Below are 24,797 nucleotides of genomic sequence, written 5' to 3'. Positions count from 1 at the left end.
ATGCACACAACAGAAGCAAAGAAACTATCAGAGATAGGAATAGGTCCTGTCTCAAACTTGCATTCTGTAGGAGTGGAACCTTGAAATAGTACTAGTCCCTCCCTTCTGCCAACAATAGTGCAAGGCCATGGTTGTGTCTCAATACCCAAATTACAACATTCCTTACTATGACCCTTGGGAAGATCCTAACTTGGACATGCCCCCTACTAAAATGCTCAATAAAGGCGACCTGGCTGTTGGAATTAGGGTTGCAGAGAAACGCACACAACTTGGAGAAGACGAAGGAAGCTCAAGGCACACAATAGAGAGTGTGTTTCTTTGTAAGCAATGGAAAGATAGATAGCCCTAGAGTGATGGCCATATATACAATGCTCGGGGGGGGGGGGGGGGGGGGGGAACCTCCTAAAGAGGGAAAAAATGCCCCGGCGGTCCTAGTGTGTTCACACACATCACTACCACATGTATATGGTAACAACTCCTCCCTGGAGTGATGCGGTGAACGAGAGTTGGCACATGAGTAAAGGGAAGTGCCATGCCCTAAGAACATGATCAGTCCACAAAGGGGAGTAAGCCCAAAGCTTTGCGGAAAGCTTCAAGCTTCTCACGAGACAATGCCTTTGTGAAAAGATCTGCAAGGTTGTCCTGTGTTGGCACATAAGCCAAGCTGATCTCTCCTACTGAGAGCCTCTCCCTGACATAGAGGTAATGCACCTCAATGTGCTTTGTGCAAGCATGAAAAACTTGGTTCCTCGCAACTGCCAATGCGCTTTGACTGTAAGTGTAGATAGTGTTTCCAGTGTCCTGTCCAACACCCAAATCATCCATAAGGTGCCTGAGCCATACACACTCAACCGTAGCTATGAAGACTGCCCTGTACTCAACCTCACAACTCGAAGTGGCCACAGTAGGTTGCTTCTAGCTCAACCATGATATACATGAATTGCCAAGCATGAAACAAAAACCACTTGTGGACACTCACGTGTCAAAACAACCAACCCAATCTGAGTCCGAAAAAGCATGTAAGTCTGGCGGCAATGATCCCCCCTTGGGATAAAACAAGCCAAGATGTAAAGTGCCACTAAGGTAGCAGAAACTCCTCTTGACAGCCTGCCAATGCTTAGACCCTGGGCTATGCATAAATCTGTTGACCTGTGAGACTGCAAACTGAATATATGGCCTCGTGTTGCATACATAAATTAGGCAGCCAACAGCAGTTTGGTAAAGAGTGACATCAGTAGGATCGCTAGCATCATATAGACTCAACTTCAAACCTGTTTCCATGGGAGTGGCAGTAGGTTTGCAATCCTCGAGTCCAAACTTACATAGCAATGTTTCTATGTAACTTTTCTGACACAAAGCAATACCACCATCACACTGCTTAAACTGTATACCCAAGTAATGATGCAACAGCCCCAAATCTTTCATCTCGAAAGTAGCATTCAAATCAGCCTTAAATTCAGCAATATGTCTCTCATTTGGTCCAGTGATCAACAAATCATTGACATAAAGAACCACAATGAGAAGTACATCATCCTTATGCTTTACATACAATGTGCTTCCTGTTGGACTGTTACAAAAGCCTCGTTTCACCAAATGAGTGTCAGCTTTCTCATACCAAGCACGAGGAGATTGCTTCAACCCATACAAAGCCTTCTTACATCTGCACACTTTGTCCTCTTGTCCTTTTATGACAAAACCGCAAGGCTGCGTTACATAAACCTCTTCAAATATGTCACCATTCAAGAAAGCAGTAACAATATCTGATTGATGTACATCCCAACCAAAATGAGCTGCCAATGCACATAGAAAATGCACAGTAGTCATACGACAAGTGGGAGCAAAAGACTCTTCATAATCAATGCTTTTTGTTGTGCATAACCCTTTGCAACAAGTCGAGCCTTATGGCAATCAATCTCACCATCCGACTTGCGTTTCAACTTGTAAAACCACTTTGTACCAATGGCCTTTTTTCCAGGAGGCAAATCACATAAAGTCCATGTGTCATTTTCTATAAGTGCATCATATTCTGATTGCATGGCAGCCATCCAATTTTTTGAATTCTGTGCTTCATCAAAAGACAAAGGCTCCTCAACATCATGTAAACTAGACACAACCAAAGCATAACAATCTGATGCATAAGATGCATGGCGAGAGCCTGAACGAGTACGACTAGACAAAGGTGCATCCAATTTACTGTCACGCAAAGTGTGCACCAGCCATTTTGGCATACCTCTAGCCTGCTCATTTTCAGCCCTTTCCTCATCAAGTACATCATGTACATTTGCATCAGTAATAGGATGATCTAGAACATTTTCAGAAACCCCCATAGGCTGTACATTTTCCTCATTGGAACTTACATTCGTATTTCCACCACTGAAAAGAGGCAACAAAGAGTCATAAATGTCCCATGAGCTTACATTACTGTCTCTAGTACATGACAGCAAGGGCTGAACGGAATCTTCCACAAACACTACATCCCGAGAAACCAGAATACGTTTTGTTTGCGGATGATACAACCTGTAACCTTTGCTTTCAACACTATAACCAACAAAAATACATTTGACAACCTTATCATCCAATTTTTTGCGTTGCACTTGCGGCACCAAAGCATATGCCAAACAACCAAAAACACGCATGTGCTCAATAGAAGGCTTTCTATCATGCCATGCTTCATATGTAGTAATAGACTGCAAAGCTTTCGTAGGACACCTGTTAAGTACATAAGTGGCACACATGATGGCCTCAAGCCAAAAATAATGCGGCAAAGCTTGACTTTTGACCATACATCGTGCCATTTCCGTCAGTGACCTGTTTTTCCTCTCAGCAACACCATTTTGCTGAGGTGTATAAGGCACTGTACATTGGTGTTTTATCCCACGACTAGCCAGAAATGCATTAAATTCATGAGACATATACTCCCCCCCTCGATCGGAACAGAGGGTGCCCATAGTACATTTCGAGACATTTTCAGCCATAGCCAGAAATTGTTTGAAGCACTTAAAAACTTCGGACTTCGCTTTAAGCGAAAATACCCATGCATGCCTGGAGTAATCATCAATGAAAGTCATGAAGTACAGGTAATTGCCCAAGGACGGAGTTTGCATGGGCCCACAAACATCACTATGCACAAGCTGCAACCTGCATGTGGCCCGAATTGAACCATCCTTTGGAAATTTAGAATGTTGCATCTTACCCAAAATACAGCCTTCACAAACATGTTTGACAAGTGCTTCAAGAGGCGGCAAAGAAGCAACCATATCAAATTTTTGCAAACGCAGCAAACTGGCAAAATTCAGATGACCAAAACGTGCATGCCAAAGTTTTGCATCTGAAATAGCCCTTGAATCTGCAACAGCATTTGCAAAATTTTGTCCACACTTGTCATACAAAGTGAGCTTATACAACCCACGACACAAAAGCCCAGATGCAACAATTTCATAACCAAAACTGAGATCATGAACTGTACATCTGTCATCCACAAATTTGACTACAAGTCCAAGTCTAGAAAGTGCGGATACAGACAAGAGATTCTTCTTGATCCCAGGTACATAAAGTGCATCAACAAGTGTGAAGGAACTGCCATTAGCAGCAGTGAGCACAATCTTTCCAACTCCCTGAACTGGATAAGAGGCGTTGTTGGCACAAGTGACTGAATTCCCATGAGGGACTGACTCAAGAGAGGTAAACAATTTACGATGTGAGGTAATGTGCTTTGTAGCACCACTGTCGAAATACCAGACATGTGAATATGCAGCAACTGACAAGCATGCATCATGGACAGCAGGATTGTAAGTGCACTCTGCGCTAAAAGCCCATTCTGCATCAACATCAGCAACACAGTCTCCTTTCATAGAAGACTCAACAATGGTTGCATTTGTAGTGGAACCAGCATTTGCAATGGAACCACCCTCTTTCTTCTTAGCCTCTTTGGCCTTCAACTTAGGACACGACTTGATCAAGTGATCATTGGCTTTACAATAATGGCAATGCATCTTCTTTTTGCTCTTATCACCAGAATTTCCAGACGAATTGCTGCCAACAGAAGCATTAGGAACAGAATTTTTGCCACTCACAGCAGAACCATAAGAAGTGGTTGCATTGCTGTTACCACCCTTTCTTTGAGAAGCAATAAAAGCCTGTTCAACGATACGCTATCTAGTCCTATTTTTTCTGGAAAGTGACCCTTGCAACAGCAATGTGCATAATGCATCAAACTTGACAACTTCTGGATTTCCTTGGGTCATAAGTCTCCAAGTACTAGCAAAAGTCTGGTAAGAATCTAGTAAGGCATCAAGAATAGTCTGCACAAGGGAACTGTCTGAAATGACTTCTCCTGCAGAAATAAGTTGCTCATTGATATCCTTGACACTAGCAAGGAAAGTGTCCATATCATCTTCCTCATGCATAATCTTCGACTCCAGCTCTTTACGCAGCAAAGCAATTTTAGCCTCATTGCGACTTGCATAAAGACCAGTCAAAATATCCCAAGCCTGTTTTGCAGATTTCGCTGAACGGATGTGAGGAACAATGGTGCGCTTCATAGATAACGCAATCAATGCATGAGCCTGCGCATCCTTAACAACCCAACGAGCTTGTTCTTCCGTAGGCAAAACAACTCTAACAGCAGCAATCCTTGCAGCCAAACCTGCAACATCCTCAACATCGCCTATATCCTCAGAACCAGGACGTACATCAATGCCCTGCACAATGTTCGAGACGCCCTTTGACACAAGAACATGTTGCATCATATAAGCTCACATAGGGTAGTTGTCCCCATCCAACGTGTCCTCGGCAACAAACATCTTGAACACATCTGTGTTGTTGTTGTCAGCCATGGTAAATGTTGCACCTGATGTGAAAACTGCCCAAAAATAGGAGAAACGGAGTGGGAACAACACGTGCTATATAGCACAAACCGTAGAAGACTATAAGGCACCTGTTATGCAGAAAATGGCACTGACATAAATTCTGCACAAAATGACGAAATAGCTTGTGCAGTACTGCCTGTAGTGGAAACGGAGGCCGAACGCTCGCCAAAGCTCACTGAAATCGGAGAAAGTGAGCAGGCGTGTGCTGGAGCAGCTGGCGACTAAGCCCGGGAGGACGTGACCTGCTTTAATACCAATTGTTGGAATTAGGGTTGCAGAGAAATGCACACAGCTTGGAGAAGACGAAGGAAGCTCAAGGCACACAATAGAGAGTGTGTTTCTTAGTATGCAATGGAAAGATAGATAGACCTAGAGTGATGGACGTATATACAATGCTCGGGGGAAAAAAACCTCCTAAAGAGGGAAAAAATGCCCCGGCGGTCCTAGTGTGTTCACACACATCACTACCACATGTATATGGTAACACTGGCCACTTTCCAAGCAATCATGAAAGGTGTTATGCCAATTGGTTACTGGGTCACCATGACCAACGGCAATAAAGTATATATGCTTTGCACAGGACATTGTTTTTCTTGGTGGTCCAGGCATGCTTTGCAAGATCTTTAAACCATCGTGTGTAGTTTACACGTGGCAGCTCTGGCCGCAAAGTTTTGTCCCGCAAGGTTCTTAACCCTAGCAAACCAAACCCTCCTCCAAAGCTTCTTCCCAAGGACTTCCTCCCTTTGGGCAACTTGGCAATGCATAAATGGAGGCTCCAATAGCAGAATGACTCCTATATCTATAAAAATACAACACATCCGAGTAAGAGCTCATGTAGATGCTTCCTCTTTCCTTCAAGGTTTGAAATCACTGATTACAAGTCTTTCCTTGTAGCATTAATGTATACAGCTTGTCATTATCTGTATACTTTTTGTTAAAGTGTAAGATGTTCTATTAATCTTGAGACATGTATGACTCCCTGAATTGTTGTGAGAGGCTTCAAAGCTTGGCCATAGTCTGGTCGTGTGCTCTCTCTCCCTCATGCTCTTGAATATTCTCCTCTCTTCCTCTACTTGTCCAAAAGACCACATTCAATGGCATACCCTCCACTTTTTCACCCAACCATTTATCCCCTTTGTGAACCTTCGAGAGCCCTATTCACACTTGGCCGGTCCTCACTTGGATTAACCCTCGAGCCGGCATGCGTGATCTGCAGACTTCTCGACCAATTCGACCGGCCATCATAAACTACAAATGCCACCATCGTCTAGCATTCTCTCCCTCTGCAACAAGGTCATTGTCCTCGATAAGCAATGTAGGGAAGTGTTGACGAAATAAGTCCGCACGCTCCCAAGTAGCATTAGTAAGTGGAAGACCTTCCCAAGCAACTAGAAATTTTTGAAGGATATGATTTCTCAATTGTTTTCTAGTAGCTTGTCTCCACTATGGTCATACTCTTTTGATTCATATAAGTGGAAGACCTTTCCAAGCAACTGAAATTTTCAAAGGATATGATTTCTCAATTGTTTTTCTAGTAGCTTGTCTCGACTATGGTCATACTCTTTTGATTCATATATAAAACAATTCCATCAATTACGTTATCATCTTTTGAAATAAATCTTTTCAATTTACTAACATGAAACACTGGATGCACTCAACACTGTGGAGGTAACTTTGGTCATTAGGCTATATCACTAAGCTTTTGAATGATCTTCCATGGACCACAATATCTTGGTGAAAGCTTGTGACATCTACATGCCGACAAAGAAGTAGACTTTGAAGGAACTTGGAGAAACACTCGTTCTTCTTCTTCGAATGTCCTAACGTTTAACCCTATGAGCTACTTGCTGAACCCTTTCCTTGGCTAAAGGTAGCATGTTTTGCACCTTGGTAAGAAAACTTGCCGCAACAAAGCAAAGCCTAAAAACCTAAAATTCCTAGAGCTAGAGGGGTCATACCATAATTCATTTCAAATGGTGTGAATTTTGTAGCTCAATGTGGACGACTCTTATAAGAAAATTCCATCAAAGGAAGATAACTATCCCAATCTCTCAATATATCATATACATAGGCTCTTAACATATCTTAAAATTTGGTTCACTCTCTCGGTCTGACCATCTGACTCAGGGTGATCATCACTACTCATATTTAAAGTGACATTCGATTTAGTGAACACTTATCGCCAAAAATATCCTGTAAACTTTTGATTTCATCACAAATTATGGATTGAGGCAACCCATGAAGCCTGAAAATATTTTGAATAAACAAATATGCGACGTGTGGAGCGTCCACAATTGCTACTATAGGAATAAAATGAGCCATCTTGCTCAAACGATCAACCATGCTCTTCGAGTTATTGGTAGTGCCACTATGCAATCCATAGAAATACTTTGCCAATTAGATTCCAAAATGTATAATGGTTGTAACAACTCAAGCACCTTAACTCTTCCCGCTCTATTAACTTGATGTTGAAAACATTCTGTGACATTCATGTGGACGTCTTGATTGAGATTAGGCCACCAAAATGTTCGCTTTACTAAAAGTCTTGTTTATGCCAGGATGGCTTGCACAAGTTCTATCATGGCGATCTTGCAAAACTTTTGCTCTTCCTTCCAGTGCACAAAGATCGTAAATCTTCCCTTTCCATTTAAGAAATCCATTCTCCATTGAGAAATTTGAAAATGGACTTGGTTGAGAGCTACTTGATGAAGTAGACATAGTTGTCTCATTAAGAGCAATAAATTGTGGATCAATCCTAGACCTTATTGATTGCAAAGAAGGGTCTTCTTACCGTGCTTCTTTTATTTCTTGAAACAGAGTACGCCCATCTAGCTTAACAACCTCTCAAATCTGGCTAATCACAAAAGTACTTCAAGTTGTGATAGTCCATGTAAACTTTAATCTTTGCACCATAGGGTTCTCCTCATAGGAGTGGACCCTTGAATGGGTGCACAATATAAATTTAGTAAATACTCTGTTTAAACATTTGTATTCATAGCAATTCACAATATTTAGGACCCTTTTTGACAAAAATAAATGTATAAAAAATTATCCCCTTAAGGCATCCACTTAATCTCCATGGGATAAGACCCTTCACTAGGAGCTCGACCTTCTCTGGTAAAAACTACATGTAATTTGTTATCGACCCCCAAATGGGGCGCATGGCGTATTCATATTACATTTTTAAATGTTTGTTGGGGACTATGCAGTTTATAATACACTCCCTACCTCAAGCCTATGAGCCTCTATCTGCTATACATGCGAGCATCGGGCTCCATAGCCCTCTCCTACTGGAGCTTTCTTGGAAACTCATAAACCTCAGGATTATAACCTACTAATGACCAAGGGTGGAGTGGATCCTCCCTGCTGGTGCTATTATGTTCATCAATCAAATGTGCTACACTATTTAAATTGAGGTACTATTTAAATTGAGGCGAGGGTTGCTCTATGCCCCTCACCTAGCCTTGTCCTTTGCGTATAATGTGTGTATGTGAAAGAGAGTTTTTTTGAGGGCATCCTCTTCTTGACTATGTGCTGTGTAGCTATGGAATTGGTAGAAGATGGGGATACTTCTCAGGTCGGTACCTTATCGGAAATAGGCTTTGTTTTTTTCTCATTACACAGCACTATCTGGTTTTATAGGTTGGATGTTAATACATCATGGTTTGCAGAACCCATTTATAACCTGTGTGTAACAGAGAGATTGTGATTGGGTTTGGGATGTTTGGTATGGTGTTTTATTGGCCATGTGTAGATGACCAGCCCGTACAAAACGTTAATATTCATTGACTGGTTATCTCTGGCTTCTTACTATATTAGGCAAATTTTTCATATTGCATATGTTGTGTTGTACTCCAAGCAATGGGCTTGAGTAATTGTAGAAGGGCTAAAAGCACCTGGGGTTGGCTCTCGAGACTCCTGCAAGATTATTGTCCTAACTTTGAAATATGCCGCTTTGCTGGAAGCTAATGGCTTGTTACCTTGATTATCTCAGAGCAGTTTTGGAAACCTTGCAAGGAGAGTCAGTCCACCTGGCTTGTTTTCATTGGACATAGAATTTGGAAGAGGGATGGTGCAGAAATAGAGTGAGAAAAGGTATGGAAGCTATTTTTTTGAAAATAAAGCGGCTGGGTAATTAGCACTCAAAAAAATTACGGGCTTGAATTAGCCAAGTGAAGCATGTAGGTTTGTCAATGGTCGAATGTGCAAACATTGTGTATGCGTGTGCGCGCGTTTTTGTGTGTGTGTGTGTGTGTGTGTGTGTGTGTGTGTGTGTGTGTGTGAGAGAGAGAGAGAGAGAGAGAGAGAGAGAGAGAGAGAGAGAGAGAGAGAGAGAGAGAGAGAGAGATAGAGAAAGGTGCACTAATTACAAGAGATCTCAAGTTTTTACCTTGTAAATAGGATGACTCTATCTTTGCTCCAACATCAATTTAATGGCGGCTAAAAAAGCCTTCATGCATATTAATTCGTGTTTCAATATATGCTTGGTTAATGAGAAAAAATATACATAACTATGAATGTTGTAAGGAAACACTGTGAATTTTGGAAGGAAACGGCCAAAGTAGCCAAGAGCGTCATAGACAATTTGACATTGGTCATAACATTGGCCATATGTGTCGTTATCGCCTTATGTCAAAACCCCAATGCTGACAAAGCTAACCAATCGCTTGCCATTTCAATTGAAAGTTGTGTAATATAAACCTACCTCGAATCCTGCTATGCTGCATATCGACAGTAATGTACGCGTACCTGCTCCGTTCGCAAAGAATCTAAACGTTGGACTGATGTCAACTTCGAGGGTTCCTTGAATTAGATGCAACAAAGCCAAGGTAGAAAATTGTTGTCATTATCTTGATTTTACAAAAAAAAACTAGTCCCTCTAACACTAGAGGAAAAGCATAAGTCCCCCTTCATTTGATAAATGCGTCGGGGGAAGGGCACATTCCCTATATTATTATAAACAATGTGGAGAACTGTGCCAACTCCACACCATACGTACGTATGGTTTTTCTGTTATTGCCCCCCACAATACACAAGCATTCCGTGATGGTCCGGCAAAAAACACTAGCATTTTGCACGGTATAAAATGGTAACAAATAATTCCCTATTCTCGATGAACTCATAAAAAATTTGGTTATTCTTTTTTGAACAAGACTTATTTCCTTGAAACTCTATCATTATTCTGTGGTCTAGAGTGCTCGTCTATTGTGCAGTATTGCGATGTTGTTGTTGCAAATTCAGGGCTCAATTGATTGCTCATCTATTTTTCAGCACTGTAAATTTGTCATTGCAAGACCAGTGGTCTCTGCTATATGCATATCAGTTAAGGGTATTAAGGTAAAAACTAAAGTTTACTTTTATTGTTGAGTAGATGGGAAGGCATGTATGACTCTCTAGAAACGTGATTACTTCGACATCAATCGTCTTTTCAATTGGAAATGTCGTTGTCCCCCATTCACATACATTGTGGGCATCATCTCATTTGTAAACGCCCTGAGCCTAAATTGTAAAATTGAATTTATTTTTGTTGTAGAGTAGATGTAGAGACGTGTCTAACTCTCCAAAACTTGATTGTGTCAACATCAATCGTCTTTTTGATTGGAAATGCCGAGGTCTCCCATTTGCATACACATTGGCCCACCTCTGTAAATAGTTGTATTGGTTGTCTCCCATATCGTGCTAGATTAATCCTCATCCTCCAATGGAGGCTCCATCGATGTTGTGGTTGCCCTCGTAGAGAGAGAGAGAGAGAGAGAGAGAGAGGTATTACAAGAGATCTCAAATTTTTACCTTGTAAATAGGATGACTCTGTCTGCTCCAACATCAATTTAATGATTGATGGCCAGTCTTCATGCATATTAATTCATGTTTCAATATATGCTTGGTTAATGAGAAAAATTATGCATAACTATGAATAATATTGAAAGGAAACACTATGAATGTTGTAAGGAAACAATCAAAGTAGTCGAGTTGTAAGATTCTTACAGAGAAAGTGTCATAGACAATTTGACATCAGTCATAACATTGGCCATATCTGTGGTCATCGCCTTATCTCAAAACCCCGATGCCCACAAAGCTAACCAATTGCTTGCCTTTTCGATTGAAATTTGTGGAATAGAAACCCTACCTTGAATCGTGCTATGCTGAATATATCGACAGTAATGCACACGTACCTATTCTGTGCATAAAGAATCTAAATGTTGGACTCATGTCAACTTCCTGATTCCTTCCTGATTCCTTGAATCAGATGCAACAAAAAAAGGTAACAAATTGTCGTCATTATCTTGATTTTACAAAAAAAACTAGTCCCTCTAACACTAGAGGAAAAGCATAAGGCCCCCTTCAACACTAAAGAGGATAAATGTGACGTGGGAAGGGCACATTTCCTACGGAATTATATAAACAATGTGGAGAACTGTGCCAACTCCACACCATACGTATGTATGGTTTGTTTTTTCCACAATACAAGCATTCTATGAACAATGTTCCTGCAGAAAACACTAGCATTTTGCATGTGCATTGTGCCTTGTTGCACAATATCCCGGGGGATTCACTCTATATACAAAACAAGACGCCACCTACGAGCAGACAACTTTGATAAAACCCCTTTATATGACTCATAATAGGGAATATGACCCCCCTTTCTACACTTATACGACAATCAATGAAGAAAACTATCATACCCATATCTTACATATAAAATTTAGGTCTCACATGATCTAGCTAGGTAAAACTAGTTAAAGAATGTGTAGCATAATGACTAACAACCTACTAAGGAACCACTTGTGTTGATAACTACATGTACCCTCAATGTGTCTTAGTTTGACTTTAGAACTATGTGCCCGATCAACATGCACTCTAGCTACTCGTCCCCCAATTTTGACCCATCCAAAGCTGGTGTAAATCAACCCTTGACCTGCTCCAAATCAACCCTTATCTATGACCGGTTTGATGCAAAATTTGATGTGTGACCTGATAAAAAACTTTCCCAAAATTCATCCAAGTTCTAGTGCACACATGTGACTAATTGTTACAAGTAATCAACCCGGGTTAGGCCCCCCCCTTCCCCATAAATATGATACCCTCCTCCCTTATTTTTAAGCTTGGAGGTATATTGGGGGCCTGCCCCTAACTTATACGCTTATGTAAATTGTAGAAAAACCCCCCTCCCCTGCACTTACGTGGTGCGATAAGTTTTCCATGGTGAATCCCTTGGGCACAAATATGGCAACAAATAATTCCCTATTCTCGATGAACTCATAACATTTGGTTTTTGTTTTTTGAACATGACATATTTCCTTGAAATTTCACCATTATTTAGTGGTCCAGAGTGCTCATCTATTGTGCAGTATTGTGACGTTGTTGTTGCAAATTCATGGCTCAATTGATTGCTTGTCTATTTTTCAGTATTGTGAATTTTTCATTGCAAGATTAGTGGTATGTTGTATGCATATCAGTTAAGGGTATTAAGCTAAAAACTAAAGTTTACTTTTGATGTGTTTCGGTACCTCTGGATGGCAACAACGTGTACCTCTAGCATTCGCCTACTTTGCGCCATTCACGGCCTTCGCTAGCATGCTTTACCTCTACAAAACTTGGCAATCAAGGCATACTAGTTATGATTGATAACTAGTTATGACAAGGGTTTTGGCTTGGTTTAGTACCATGCTGCCGAAGTTGGTTAAAAAAAAGGGGGAGAGTCGGTATGATATACCCTGGATGTTTGCAAGCTAAACTATTGTGTAGGCATCATTAGATTCTCCCTGTCCAAAAGGTGCTAGTTACATATAATTTGGGTTTTTGGATTGGGGGTGTCTGCATACTATAGGCGTCATTCTCTTGTTTGCATACTATGGGTGGCTTTTGTTGCATCTCATACCGGTTAGGCTGCTACCGTAACGATGATGTAAATTTTGGAATATTGTACTGCTCATTGAGGCTCGAGTCCAATTGCAGGTTTCAATAACGATATAAAGGCTGAGCAGACTACATATTAAGGTTTTTTTCACATTAGGCATGGTGTCTTTACACTTGTTGATACAATCTCTGTTTTTTTGGGGTTTTGGTACCTCTTATTCAATCTAGTCTTGGCTTGATATGCTTAGCTGAGTTTGATGACTAAACCAAACAAGAGACATTCGTGGTTTTTCTTGAGAGGGTCGTATCTAATGCTGAAGATTAGGCTACTATGGTTTGCCTGATGGCTTTTTGGATGGAGGCGGAAAGAGCGATACCGTATACACTTGATTGATTTAGATGAGTTGTTTAACTGATTTTGCTACATTATGTAAGTGCAAGAATACCTTGCAAAATAATTTGTGGTGTTATATGGGTGAGGTATAGGTGCAAAATAACTTTGGGCTGATAATGGTATTAGGACACTTGGATCAGAAGGGGTGGTGACCTTCCGATCAGAATGATATGTATGTTACTATCTATTTAAGGTCGAATAAAAATAGGGATATATAAAAACCTTACATATAATTACTACCATAATTCAAAGGGATAATGACCTTTTTTACAAGCATTAATATGAACTTAAAAAAACACACACACGTTGTACTACAAAAGTGGAATACACGTACACTTTGGACGATTATTTTAAGTTAGGACATGGATAACAATTGATATAGTCCGTTGACACCTGTAAAACACATTCAAGGCTAACATATTTGTTGTCTTGTTTGGATGGATGCAGGTGAGGACTCTTTTCTTTTTTTGATTTTTGTTTGCTTAAAGAAAATCTCTGTCCTTGACATACCAGGCTCTTGCCATTTCATGGAACATACATTTTAGATCGACCACTATACTTCTACACTAGGATGAGACCTCATTCTTATAGCAATGTACAAAAAAAATTCTAATTTGTTTTTGTACTAATCATTGTCACTTGTCTAAAGCCATCTGCCTTTTGAACTAAAATGTTCATTTATATTGTATTATACACACACGTCCTATACATAAGGCTTTCCTAGTTCTCTAGGAAACAAGGACGCTAGCTTTAGGAGTTTGCTTGAATTATAGTGCTAAGTTGGACCCACTATCTATAGTTCCTCTTTAGGTTGGTTGGTGTTAGGCGGTCCCTCTTAGACTATAATTTTGGATACCTGCTCACTGCTATCATAGTCTTTTTTACTTTGCCAGGGTTGCAGGTCCATCCTACAATACTAAACTAAACTTTGTATAAACTTTCAGGATCACACACACTATAAATTGATTGCTCGCATGAGAGTAATCCACGACCCGAAGAAGCATACAAGAATTTTAGAGCAAATGTAATTTTACTCAAAGGAGCATCCTCCAAAAAAAGCCATGGCCATTAGAACTAGAGCTTTTCTTGCTTGAAAGGCCAAGAGCATTGTTAACTCTTACCCTAAGTAATCTCTTGATAATTGATCGTTTTGTCTTTTGAAGACCCTTGCTCTTTTGCAAGAACTGGAATTAACTTCTGAACCTCTCTTTGTAGCAACCTCCCTTGTCCTCAGATGTATAAGCAGCTTGGATGCTTCTCAAGTTATTTATGAATCGACCTTAGCTACGAATAAAAAGCCTTCTATCTTGCACATTCTTTTAATGATTGGGTCAAAATCGTGGCAACTTTAGACAAGGACACCAAAGATGGGGTAGCTATGATTGCCTAGTACATTGCCCAACTACCCATACTTTCTTAAAATTACCAACAAGAGTTAGTTCAATTCTCTTCATCGAGGGCTAAGCTATCCACCTTTCTCAAGAAGTTATGTGGTTTCAACCCCACTTTCATCAATGCCCCCACTACTCCAGTTGTCCCTCAAACGGGGGGCATCTTTTGTAGAGATAGTGCTGCTTTGGAAGCCGTCAAGTAAGTTCAAAACAACCTATTCTCCCTCAGTGACTCTAACCTTTTAAAAATGGTGCCCAAAGTTTTTAAAGTTTTTCCTTTTTTACCAGTTAGACAAATTGAAGTTGAGTCCTTTGGTGTGGACCATTAGCTATGGATCCTCCCCAACAAAGCCTTTTTGTCACCGATCCTTAGTGAAACTTGGATTTATTTGGCTAATCTACCAGCATCCACTGTTGAAGATTTCAAACTAAGAATATTGAAAGGAGGATATTTTTAGACAAAGGAGAACTCATCAAAGCCCCTTAACTTTATTGAACATTCTAAGTGCTGCTCTAATGTAGGGTTATACATTTGTACAAAAGCTAACATGGAGTTTGCTAAAAGCAATCATGACTTCTACATTGAATCTATCTGGAATGTATTCCGGCCCTATCTAAAATGTGCCTGCAATTTTCTTGACCCCAGCATCATGTGGTTCGACCATGCTATCTGGTATATCCTCAACCACCTTGATCAACTCTTCCCCGAGAATCCGGTCTCTTACCTTTTTATCCTTACCTCTTTCAATGTATCTCATTGAGAATTGCTTGGAGTAGCATGGTTTTGATCTTGCAACATCTGTTTGAGGGGAGGTGCCTTACAGATTATCTCTTGGATAAGAGATGTGAAGTGTCTTTTGAATTACATATGTTTTTCTTGTCTTCTAGATTGGGGATGTTCTTTTGCTCTTGGATTGGAGTGTTTTCTTTCATTATGTCACTTGTCATAAATTAAACCCCAAGGGGAGGGTTGTTGGTATTTGTGGGTTTTAGCTTGTTTCTAGGTATGTACCATCCCTACTCTACTAGATATGCCTAGGTGGTAGGAATCATGTGCTAGCATTTGGAAAAGGTACCTGAGGTGTATATCTATCCATGTGGAGCATTTACTTAATCCACCCATGTGCTCTCAAGGTAGAGATGGTGATATAGACAACTAGAGCAAGAAGGAAAAAATATAAGGGGCTAGTTATTCTTCAATATGGATGTATAATGGTTTATGGAGAAGGCCTCCTTATATAAACATGAAGGAGCCATTATGGGTTTCCATCTCTCATGAGAGACAACCATCCATGCACCCATGTGTTGCCGTCCATGTATAGCCAATTCCACCTAGAAGACGGCTATCGGATGTCGAATGCCACCCATCGGCCACCGGCCAACGGCCACCGGCCAAGCACAGTAGTCTCTTTCATGAGAGATAGCCATCCATGCACCCATGTGTATTCGTACATGTGTAGACAAGTCCACCAACATGTCCACCTAGAAGTCGGCTATTGGCCGTTGAATTGCCCACCCCACGGGCTGGTTGTTTCTCGATCACTTTTCAGCCATTGTCGAGCCAAGGTATTCTAGCAAAAAAGAATATTCCGGCCCCAAGGTTGGGCTCCTAAATTTTTTATATACCACCCATGATCACAAATAAAGACCTACTCACTCGTACAAGCTGGAATCCACCAAATATATGTGCACTATTGGCTTCTCTTCATATGGGGGCATTACAAACTGTGCAATATACATTATGGTGGGCAAAATTGATAGGTGGCATTGCAGTATATTAACACCCCCTTCAATGAACACCCGAAGATGTTTTATGATGGCCATGTGCCAACTGCGAGTTGATGCTCTAGCTTGAGTAGGAAAATACTCTAGCTCTACAATCACATCCTTAATAAGCTCTCAAATATAATGATATTGAACCTAAATATGCTTTGTGAGTGCATGGAAGATAGGGTTCTTGGAAATCGCTATGAAACTCTGGTTGTCACATTGAAGTATTGTTGCTGAATCAATAAGAATACCTACGTCCATGAGAACTCTTTTGAGCCAAACTGCTTCCCAAGCTGCAAAACAAGCAGCTTTATACTCTGCTTTTGTTGAAGAAAAAGTGACGGTTAGATGCTTCTTGCTAATCCAAGAAAACACTCTAGAACCAAGTGAGAAACATTATCCAAAAATTGACTTCTATAATCACAATCTCCTACCCAATTGGAGTCACAATACCTACTTAGAGTATTTGTGCCAATGCCATAGAAAATGTTGTGGCCCAAATTACATTTAATATACTTTAGAGCACATATGACCACCTTCCAATGAGATTCCCTAGGATGGTTGGAAAAGCTGCTCAAAAGACCAACTATAAAACAAGTGGTTGGTCTAGTATCACAATAACATTAAACTTCCCACAAGCTTCTTGTACTTCTTAATGTCGACTAAGGGAGAAAAATCCTCCAAGGAGAGTTTCACATTGACTTCCATTGGAGTGCTCAGAGTTTTACAATCCCATCCCAAATGCTTTTAGGATTTTTGTTGCATACTTTTGCTGAGAGATATAGATGCCCTTTGTGGATTGCCAAATTTTAATCCCCCAATCAATAATGTAGAATTCCCAAGTCTGTCATTTCAAACTCGGAGCTCCAACTCTTTCAAGTTTGTTGAATGAGCTCTTCATGATCACATGTCATCCTTAAAGGTTAGGTTGACCTATGTGACCAAATATAACATGTAGCATGCTTGAAGACTATGGATATAATGGTTGCAACTAACAAATTGAATCCATGGAGTTTTTGGGAGACAAAGAAATGTAGGCCATGCTCCCGGCTAAAATGTAAGAAAAGTAAGTTTGATGTGATCAAAAGTTGAGCACTCAAGTAGGGTATGATGCTCATGCTCTAAAATTTTCAAGGGACATAATGTGTAGGTAAAAAGAGGCTCTCCTACACTGCCTCAATGTCCATTTTCACTTTTAAGGGAGTAGCAGCTAAGCTAAATTGGTTGCTATAGTATAGATTGTGCATATGGGAATGGGCTCAAGCATGTAAGTGGTTGAATACAATCTACTTTTTCAAAGAGAAACATGATTTTGTAATTTGGAGAGAGAGAGAGAGAGAGAGAGAGAGAGAGAGAGATCAATGCATTATTCTAGGTTACAGCCTCAATTTTACACCACATCCTTTAGTCCAAAACTCTTGCAAAAATAAATAATTGAGCAATCTTATTTTTCTTTCATTGTGCAAATGGCATGAAAGTATGCATGAACAAGTAGTGTGCATCTTATCTAAGTTGCTTATGCATTGTTGTAATTAGGTGATGATATACACAATTACAATCCCTATGCACAAAACATAGATAGAGATGCAAGCAAGTGAGGTTTCTAAAGAGCAACATAGATGGAAGGGTCAATCACATTCTTGATATTAAAAGAAAGCTCTTTGAAACTTGAAGCTCTCTTGGTACATTGGCGGAACCTATGAGCGCTTCATAGCTCCACCCTTAGACACAAAAAGTTTTATAATTACTCAGTGTAACAATTATGGACCTTCATCTTAAAAACTTGCTGATTTGTACTTCTAGACTTGATAGCACTTTTGCCAACCTTAGGTAGACCAAGTGTATATAGGAGGTTATAATGTGCACTACTACCATGTCTTGCTCACAAGAAAGACACAAGGATAGAAGCAAGTAAGAGAGTGGAGCAAAAACATTGAATCCAATTGTGTTCCTATTGTTGAAATTATTTTTAGAATCCAGTTCATTGAAAACCAAAGTTTTACGATTACATTGACTTCTCTCAGCTTTCATCTCTTCACACAATGCTAACTTATTTGATATGTATAATCAAGCCATGCTAACTTATATGATATATATAATCAAGCTTAGTAGCATTGTTAGACCAAAATATATCAAATGGAAGTCTCTCTCTCTCTCTCTCTCTCTCTCTCTCTCTCTCTCTCTCTCTACCCCAAGAGTAGTAGAGAACTCCTAGGTTTGTTGAACAAGGGCTAGCATCTCATGAAAAATAATTTCTACAAGAAGCTCCCAAGCTTGGTATCAAAGAATGCTTTGCAGCATCTTGCATATATTCATGTTTGTTAGAATCTATCAAGAGGTTGTGGCATGCATCACTTTTAGAAATGCAATAGACTATACATGTAGGAAGAGAGTATTGATGGTGTTCCACTTGGAAGAGAAGATGGACCTATGAGAATAGAGATTATGGTTCTTTGGCCGCACCAATGCGCTCGGGTCACATACTAGTACTATATCCTGACAAAGATTATGATTCACATTATTATGAATAACCAATAGTCTCTAAGTTGCAAGTAAATGGTTGTGCTTTGCAAAAAATATAGGAGAAAAAGTATCAATTTTTTCATGTTGGATTGATCAATAGTTGAAATATTAAAATCTAAAAGGCAATAAATAACATTCTATTAGCATACCTGTATAGATCGAGACTATTTTAGAGTAAGTACACTCGTTCACAACAAAAAATCATAGGAAAATTAGTACGAAGGCTCCTCCAAGGACCAAGAATAAACTATTTTCCAGCTCTGCACATGGTTGCTTGCTCATGTCCCCTCAAAATAACTTGACTCTACAAGTAAACACCAAATTTCATGAATACAAAGGGATAAAGATAAAATTGATATCATTCTAATAGTCTAGTGATAAAGTAGAAGGAGGTTCTAACAACTTTCCATAGTGGCTCACTTATCACTCCCTCATGAGGAGCTTCGCTTTCTTTTGATGATGACGGTGTGGAGCCCTATGTGTTAGAAGCCATAGAGAGATTGATTTTGTCCAACACAATAAGCTTATACATGGAGATGGTATCAAACTTTGAATATAGGCTAGAAAGATAGTTTTCTTATAATACTATCTTTATGTTGGAGGTGAACCCTTGCAACATCCATTCACTATTTACACCTCTTGTTGTTGTGGCATACAAGTCCCGTGAGCTCATCCTTTCACCACCTTGGGGAGTAGAGGCTCCCATGTAGTGAGAGTGAAGGAAAGTAGAAAGAGACAGAGCTTGCTTGGTGATGCAATAAAGGAGGGAGAGGGGGAAGATAAGAAGGAGGAACTTGCTTGGTGTTGAAATGCACGTTGGAGAAGGTTAGTAGAGGGAGAATGTTGGAGTGAAGGGTGAGTGTTATTGTTGCAGCAATAAAGATCTTGGAAAAGGGTTTCAAAGAGAGAAAATTGCTTTTAGATAAAGGATAGGTTTGGAGGGGACCTTAGAGAGTAAAAATTGGTGTTTTGAAAAAAAAATTCAATGTTTTGGGCTTTTAAGTGCACGTTTTTTTCATTTTTAGGGTTTTTTGATTCTTACCCACAAAGGGGGGGAAGGAGAAAGCCCCCCCCCCCCCACACACACCTTCTCACTAAATAAGATTCCATTAGGAGGTGTAAAACTACCTTTTTTCCTACTTTTTTAAGGGTAAAGAGTGTGTCCACGAACCTCATCCTATTGATTGTCCTCTAATTAATCTTAATCCCAAAGGCCCCCTAAAGAATTCATAATGTGAACTATGCACACCATTCTAGTATCTCATCAAGCCCTTCGCTACCTCCTAAAGCTTCTTTTTGGGTTTTGCTACTATAAATCTGTGGCGCGTTGTAAATGCAATGTCTGCTTGAGTCGCAATAATGACATACATTAAGAATCATCAAGCCCTCCGCTACCTCCTAATGCTTCATGTTGGGTTTTGCTACTACAAATCTGCTAACAACGCTTGTTGAGTCGCAATAATGACATACATTAAGAATCATTTCGTACTCAAAGGAGCCATGACCATCTCATCCACTATGGTACAATCATGTTTGGAAAATTTCACAATGGAGGCAATGGAGGACCTATTGACTTTCCCGTATTCATTACTTGGCATGCACTTTGTCTTCTTGGACTTGTCTTGCATACCACACATGCCAAGAATATGTTTTGGTTCAATTAAACCCTTTCAAGCCAGAGTTTTGATACATTTTTTTCCACAAACCTTTGAAGTCAAAGTTCTCATGCAACTTGAATGCATCTATCTCAAAGTTGTTCTTTCTAGCTATATTTATGTCATCGACATAAAGGATCAGGAATACAAGACTACCACATGTAGATTTCTTTGTGTGGGGGGAATTATCAACTTTTCTCTTAAGCAATTTTGAGGTGATTTTTAATTACATTGATGTGTAACGACAAGGGAAGGACAGGGGGGCATAGTCCCTTGGCAAGGTGAGCTAGGCATACCAATTTGGTGGATTGAACTCCACACAAGAAGATTTTTATGTACGCTTTTGCTACAACGCACGATAGTTGATGATTGACAAGGTCAATTATAATTAAGGTATGCAAGGCATGCACAACAAGCCAACAGATTTGTATTTTTTTTTCCCTATGGATTAGGATATCTTTTCCTAAGTATTTATTTTGCCTTGATGGACAAAGAATGGCTCATTTACGAGTGAGTTCTTTCATTATGATATGCAAGTAACATGTGTCCTTTGTATCGGTAAGTATGGTTATGAACCATAGCTCCCCATTTTAGGTCACATTTACTTTGCTGATTCTTAATCAATTTACAGCAAGATTAGGGTGAGTATGACTTACAATCATGAAGCCAGAGGCTTGTTCTTTAATATGTTTTATTTTTGCACAAATGCCATGGATTTTTTATTTTTTCTATAAGGACAAAATTTCCACAAGATTATTGGCTCTGATTATTGTTTATTACAACAAAGTGCTCATCGAAGATTTTGCAAGATTTTTAGGCCCTCTTGATGGATATTAGTTTTATGGTTTATTACCAATTTATGACTAAAGTAGTCTAAGAATGTTAGCCGACAACTACGGCTAAGAGCAAGTACAATGCATGCATTTAGTTTTGCTTTTTGGCAATGCTATTGCACTATATCTACAAGAGATATGGTGTATCTTGAGTGTAACACTTTGAGAAAGTACAAACCAAAATCCATTCCACTACATCAAGACGCTACGTGTCTATAGTAAATGTGTTCCCAGTTCATTTTTTAAATTAGTATTTCTTTTTGTGTATATTTTGAGCATATGTGGCTACAAAGAAGTAGAAAACATGACGCTATTTTGAATTTATCTTATTAGCATCACTATTTCAGAGCTTTATAATCGTGAAAGTTTATGCTAGCCTTGATCATATCTAAGATCATGTTTGGCTACTCAAGTTAGAAGCAAGGGTCAGTTGGAAGGGCACACAATTTGAAGCAAAGAGATGTACATGCAGATCTTGTGCAACCATGATTTGGCACACAACAACATCCATCAGATTGTGGAGTTAAGAATTTTGATCCCTTTCAGTTGACCAAAGATACTCCACAGAAGGATCTTCTTCTTTTACGAAGAGTTGTTCCATTTTGTGATTTACTCCGCATGTGGAGAGTGGACTTAAAACAGGGTGCTAACCTTTTGTTATGTGTTATAGGCAAGTTCAAATGCTCGCTTGATTGAGCTGCATTAGTATGTAGGCATTTCAATTTCTAAAAGAAATTGCTTCAGAAGTAGGAGCAATAAGTTTTGCTCAGTTAGAGCATCTTGCTTGAGGTGTCGTTCTACCATTAATCTGAGCTCCAACTAAAGGTTCCTTTGGGCAAAATCAATAGTCTCTTAAGAGGATATTAAATTCAATCATTCAATTTAGTTTTTTTTACAAGAAAATAGTTCCGCAATACCAGATTTGGTAATTACCAGTGGTTCAGTTGACCTCATACCGATTCAGAGAGGAAAACATTGATATTCTTACAAAGAGTTTTTCGTTAAGTTGACGTTTTTGAGGATGAAAACTCTTCTTTAAGGGGGAGTAAATATCAAGACAAGGGTAGGACCAAGGGAGGCATGGCCCTAGGCAAGGCCTATTAAGCATGCACAGCTCAAGGGCTCCTAAAGATAGGCTAGATGGTCTCTAAGAGGAGGTGGTTGGGTGGAGAAGAGCATGCAATTAGTGTGCGGACCTCACATGTTGTCCCTATCAAACTATATAAGTCTGTCTTGAGCTTCCATACCGAAGATTTATTTTCCTTCCATAGCAAAACCCTCTTGGAGCTAGATATAATTTTCCTCATGAACGTTACCATCATGCAAGAAAGCACTCATAACATCTATCTAAACAAGATCTTTCTCTAGCACCCAATGCAAGGGTTGTCTAAAGAGAAGTCATTTTGACCAAAAGACAAAATAACTCATGAACATCATCATGCAAGAAGGCGGTCCCCCTTTTTTTTGTCAATACTCACTCAAGTGAGTGTGAGTTCAAATAAATTAAACAAAACCATACACCTCCACGCTCAAGATGAGCCATGGAGCCCTAAAAAATTTACATCAGACTATAGCCAACTACCAAAGCAACCAACTAACAAAGCATCCTCCCAAGGCTTTTATAGGGAGCCCCCAAACCCAACCCATACACAACCAATCTAATAAACATCTTGATGCTGCCACAAAAACCTATAGGGTTGCCAACCCCAGAGGAAGTCCCCCCAAGATGTCCTTAAAACAATACCACAAAACGGAGCAGTTTGATACATACAGTAACAAGTTGTTAAGCGACCATCTTACAAGAGGAAAAACCTACCAAGCACATTCGCATAAGGGTGGAGTCTTCCTCCATCACCTCGACATCGAAAGCCATAGGACCATGCCAAGAAGAGCCAACTGAGCCACACCAACTCATGAGCCCAACACGTCACCAAATCAACCAGGCTATTGTTGGGGGAGCCATGCACCATCCACATGAAGACATGCATCGGGCATTGCCACCAAATACAGACTTCCTGTCACCCGTCCTTCACCTAACGTACAACACAGGTGAGATACCAAGCTGTTCTGGTTGTCGATCATCCTCCCGATGGGGGGGCAGGAGGGAAACCTCTCCCGAGAAGCAACAAATAGGGGGGGGGGGGGGTAGGACCAGAGGGCGGAGCTGCAAGACCCATCCACCCAACGAAAGCCCAAGCCCTCAGGACAAAACCATTGCCCCTCCACGCTGACTTGCCCAACACGAAGTGCCCACCCACTGCCCTGCCCGCAGACTCCCAAGGAGCCCCTAGCTCGCACGCATCTCGAAGGCACTCCCCACAACCCTGCAAGAAGGTAGTCTTAAAATCCATCCTAAGACAAATTTTATCCCTAGCAATCAACCTTTTTGCAACCAACTAGTTGTATACATTACCTTCGTATGTATCCTCTTCTTCTTCCCACATCAGAGAGAGGCCTCTTTTGGAAGTCTCACAAGGAGGCTTCCTAGGTACTCTCTCTTCATGGTGGGGAGTTTGGAGAATCCCATGAGCACGAAGCAGCCGTTGCACTTCACTTTGGATGGATGGATTGCCCATGGCTTGTTGAAGCCTAGAAACAAGGTAGTTAACAAGCATGGGGTTATCATTAGTAGCCTGCTCATTAGCAAAATCAAAGCTATCAACATTAATTTCACTCTCTTTACAATTGTTAGCCATTCTAAAAACTTTTAGATGTAAACATTTTTAGGCGTACTTTGGCACTTCAAGCCCTAGTTTTCTACTCCTCTTTACCCCTTTAGAAAATCACTCAAGCTCGTGTACCCGTGGCTCGAATATCATTAATTACAAGGAAAAGAAGAGAGGGTCTTTTAACACCAAAACAGTACCGGCTCCTGTCAAGCTTCTAATAGGTCAATAGTGGTTAAGCTGTAGGCAAGCCCCGTGGGAATTCACTATTAAGACCATAGCTCTCGACGGTGATGCCCCGTTATCTGCACGAAGTAGGCGCACTGTAAGGATGAAAAAATCCTTACTCAATTGCAATTAATAATACCAACCATTTATAGCTAGCTTGAGGACCTCCCTTCTTGAGCAAGAAAAGAGAAACCTTGGGCTATGATACCAATGTAACATTTATTGGCCTAGTAACTTTTGTGTAGCAAAAAATAGCATAAACATAGTGGGCATTTCATTAGAATAGATTCCTAATGATCACAACAAGAGTGCTTGGATGGAGAGAGAGCAGTAAAAAGCATAACACCTAGTTAGATAGGCATGAACAATACTTCAAAAGAGAGAGAAATTAAGCTATTGACAACAGTTGAGGGCCCGATTTACATGGAGCTGGTCCCCCCTCCAAAAGGCTTTGTATTATAGGTTTCCCCCATCAAAGAAGACATTTTACGATACAATACTTTGTGTTCTTTCAATAACTTGCTGGTGCAATGAAGATGGAAGCTTCAAGCACCATGCACACACTTATAAAATACAACATCAATCCCCTCACGGTCTCAGACCCAAGACCTC

General features: G+C 40.2%; 1 pseudogene; it reads left to right on the top strand.

The window, feature by feature from the left end:
- LOC147463348 (uncharacterized) lies at positions 1-5,650 on the top strand (annotated as a pseudogene).
- Positions 5,651-24,797: the final 19,147 nt, after the last annotated feature.

Source organism: Adiantum capillus-veneris, chromosome 2 (genome assembly GCF_014529385.1).
Source record: "Adiantum capillus-veneris isolate H3 chromosome 2, ASM1452938v2, whole genome shotgun sequence".
Taxonomy (NCBI): Eukaryota; Viridiplantae; Streptophyta; class Polypodiopsida; order Polypodiales; family Pteridaceae; genus Adiantum; species Adiantum capillus-veneris.
Note: the sequence above shows the minus strand (reverse complement) of the source record. Positions and strands in the feature narration are given on the sequence as shown.